This window comes from Nicotiana tabacum, chromosome 16 (genome assembly GCF_000715075.1).
Source record: "Nicotiana tabacum cultivar K326 chromosome 16, ASM71507v2, whole genome shotgun sequence".
Classification (NCBI taxonomy): domain Eukaryota; kingdom Viridiplantae; phylum Streptophyta; class Magnoliopsida; order Solanales; family Solanaceae; genus Nicotiana; species Nicotiana tabacum.
This window is the reverse complement of record NC_134095.1, coordinates 110751567-110755835: the sequence shown is the minus strand read 5'-3', so window position 1 is coordinate 110755835 and position 4269 is coordinate 110751567.

The following is a 4269-nucleotide window of genomic DNA, read 5'->3' as shown; positions in this document are numbered from 1 at the left end:
AGGTGGGCTCCTGACTGCTTGACCTGAGTTGTATTCCCTTGCTCTCCAGGTGGACGCCTGATTGTTGAATCTTTAACTGTTGTTCCTTTTTCTCCAGGTGGACGCCTGATTGCCGTGTCTTTAACTGCTTTTCCTTGTTCTCCAGGTGGACGCCTGATTGCTGATACTTTAACTGTTGTTCCTTGTTCTCCAGGTGGACGCCTGATTGTTGAATCTTTAACTGTTATTCCTTTTTCTCCAGGTGGACGCCTGATTGCCGTGTCTTTAACTGCTTTTCCTTGTTCTCCAGGTGGATGCCTGATTGCTGATACTTTAACTGTTGTTCCTTGTTCTCCAGGTGGACGACTGATTTCTGAAATTTGAATCATCTTCTTCTTGAAACTGATTTTCTTTGACTTGTTCTCCCTCGTTCCTCCAGGTGGGCACCTGATTACCAATACTTGTGCCAATCTTCCTTGAAACTTGATTTGTTTTCCCTTATTCTCCAGGTGGGCCCCTGATTACTTGGTCATGCTCTACTTTTTATCTTTAATATCCGCGTTGTTCTTCCCTGTTCTTCAGACGGGCATCTCACTTCAGAAAAATAGACAAAACAAAAGATAATTTTCTGCCCCAGTTTGGTAACCGGGCGTATCTATGAGTGTTAATTGAATCCTTTTACCAAATATCTCTAACAATCTACAAGCTATATCCTATTATCCAGGAGGATCCTGAAAATCTCTAGTAAGTTTCCAAAGCTACATTATATTTTTTAGAGGTATGACTTCCGTCGAATCTTGTTATCTAAGACAGTTTTAAAGCTATATCCCATTATCCAGGAGGGTCCTGAAATTTCGAATTAAAGCTTATCTTATGAATGACAATTTCAACGCTAAACTGTACTCTCTTATAACAACACTTACTTATCTAATGGAATGCTTAAAGTTACGTTCCATTATTCAGGTGGGTCCTGAAAACTCTTATGCGAACTTTGAAGTCAACTTATATTCCTTTTGGTGCGCACTTGTCCTATATTTACCACTTATGATTGTTTTGGATTTTAACCTAGGTCCCATTTTCCAGGAGGGTCCTGAAGTTTCGAATTGAGTCTTGTCTTAAAATATGAAAAATTCAAACCAACTTATATTTCACAAAGTAGATCTTATGCTAGATATTGTACTTATGAATATTTCGAATTAAAGCTAAGTCCCATTATCCAGGAGGGTCCTGAGATTTTCAAATTAAATTCGATTACCCAGGAGAGTCCTGAAAATCTAAAATCAACTCTTATCTTAAGAGTGAAAGTTTTAAAGCAAAATTATACCTCTTTATGGCATAACTTACGCTAAATCTTGCTATTTAATGAAATTTCTTAAGCTACGTCCCATTATTCAGGAGGGTCCTGAAAACTTCCAATTAAATCGGGGGAAAAAGGTGGAAAAAGATAGTATTTCTTCTTGGGGAAAAGGGTGGAAAAAGATGGTGTTTCTACTTGGGGGAAAAGGTGGAAAAAGATAGTGTTTCTACTTTGGGGAAAAAGGTGGAAACAGATGGTGTTTGTTTTTGGGAAAAAAAGCGGAAACGAGTTTTTTGGCCAACCCGAGAGACCGGGGCTATGAGGGTCTTCCAAATTATGCTGAATTCCGAGGCCTCTGGGGGTAATGTCCAAAATGTCTCAAGCATGCAAACTTCGAAGTTCCACTTATAATCCTTTGGGGTGCATTTGTGCTAAATTCTGCTACTCATGATTATGTTGAATTTTAAACTAAGTCTCATTTTTCAAGAGGGTCCTGAGAATTTATGCGATCAAACCTGCATGGTACTTGCTTTCCTTACAGGGTGCTTCCTGAAACAAATGCCATCTTTGCCCCTGTTTCAAATCAAAGAAAACCTTGTCAGTTTAAAACGTGGTGGTTAGTTATGGCATTCTTGCTGGGGATGGTTTTCTCTTTGCGATGATTTGCTTCGACCGACTACCTCGAACTGGTTGAAAGATTGTTTTGACCTTCTGATTGATCCTTAACTGCATAATCCCCCAACTGTTGTTCTCCACTTCCGACCTTTCTGCCTGAACCCGTACATCTCCCACGACATTACTGAACCATTCCAACGATATAACTTTTGCTTACACCCTATGTCCCACTTTTCATCATATTATCTCCGGCATGTTCTAGCCGTATTTTACTTTTTGCAATTTCGAAACTGGTAGTAAACTCTGAAACTTCTTCTTACAAGGCTAACCTTGGAAGAGCTTTAGAGGAGTAAAATTAACAGCAATGAAATGCGATGATTTTGGGAATTAAGAATAAAGAAGAAAAATCCAAATTTGGATGACTGTTGGAGATAGGAAAAGAAACTTATCTGAGGGAAGTCACTGGCACCGATGATCATGGTATGCATTTTGGATTAATCAGCCCAGTCTATTTAACCAATCTCCTTTCTAATTGTTTTACTTTGTACTCCAAGATTTCCACAACTCAATTTACTTTCAGCCAACTTACGGACCTTGTTCGACTTATAGTGCCTTGAAAGGTTTTCACCGACAAACCTCTCTCATTTGTTCATTCCTTGATTCCTTGTCGCCTCATGGTGCCCGCGAAGGTTTTCACCGATAAGACTCTCTCATTTTTACTTTCTCTCAGCTTTCGTCGCCTCATGGTGCCCATGAGGGTTTTCACCAATAAGACTCTCTCATTTTTTGATTTCTCTTGCTTAAACCGGAGTGTTGTCCTTGATATGAATTCTCTTTACTTGCTTGATTTGGCATATCTCGAAGACTGATCTGGAGGTCTTTCTTTGGACAGCCATGTGGGTTCTTGGATATGTTTGGAGATAAAAGGGTATCAAAAAGGCTCCAAGCATCTCAAATGGGTTAGAATTACAACTTTTGAGAATCAGATTTCTTATCACAATCACAACTTCTGCCCCAGTTTCTTGCTTGGGGATCTTTTGATATTTTATTTTTACTATGACTGAGCCGTGAGACTGCCTACATATCCTTAACAGGAATCAGGTCAAACATAGTTCACAACCGAATTTCTTTGTTTTCTTGTACTTTCTCTTTTCGCTTCTTTTCTTTTCTCTTTTTTCTTTTCTTTCTTTTCTCTCTTTTTCGTTATTGATTCCAAAAGAGGGGTATGAAATAAATAAATAAGGCTCAAAAGGGGGAATAAAGGGTAAAGTGTTTAGATAGTAGAACAAATTGCCTTCGTCATTTCAATCTTCGAAATAATGCCAAATACAAACAATCAACAATTATACCAAAGAAATCATACATAATATCTATTGACTGCATCAGAATTTATAGCCATGTCTAAGCATTTTCCTTCGATATCTGTTAAACATAAAGCACCATTGGACAATACTCTGGTTACAATGAATGGCCCTTGCAAATTTGGGGCGAACTTGCCTTTTGCTTCAGCCTGATGTGGAAGGATTTGTTTCAGCACTTGCTGACCCACTTCAAACTTTCGGGGATGCACCTTTTTGTTGTATGCTCTTGCCATTCTCTTTTGATATAATTGGCCATGACACACTGCTGCCAATCGTTTTTCATCAATCAAGTTCAACTGCTCCAAACGAGTTTTGACCCACTCATCATCATCATCATCAATCTCAGCCTCAACGACAATCCGAAGGGACGGGATTTCAACTTCTGCAGGTATTACTTGTCACAACCCAAATCGATGGGCCGCGACGAGCACCCGGTACCTTACTCAATCGAGTACCAACGTAACGTATCTTTCTTATTACATCATTATATACACGTGACATACGGGCCTAGTAGGCCAACATAATCATTTATAAACTCAAACATAGGCGGACAAGGCCGTACAATCTTTCACGTATATGACATATGTCTACAAGCCTCTAAGAATACATAAATGTCATAGAGGTCGGGATAGAGTCCCTCCATACCAAACAATACACGTCTAAATCATACTAATCAAACAAGCAACTCCGAAGCAAATGGAGCGCACCAACATCTTCCGCCGAGCTGATAGCCTACTTGGAGGGCTCTCGACCTGTCTATCGGGACCTGCGGGCATGAAACACAGCGTTCCCAGGCAAAAAGGACGTCAGTACGAATAATGTACCGAGTATGTAAGGCACATAAATAAATACATAAGAGACATGGAAGACATATAGAGTACATGACTCAACCTGTAAGTCTGAATAATTTTGTAAATCATAAATTATTTTTAACGTCATGCATATGCGTATAAATGTCATGTCTTGCATATGTACATGTTTCATAACATCATCAGTCTCTGAGGGCATCCCATCATA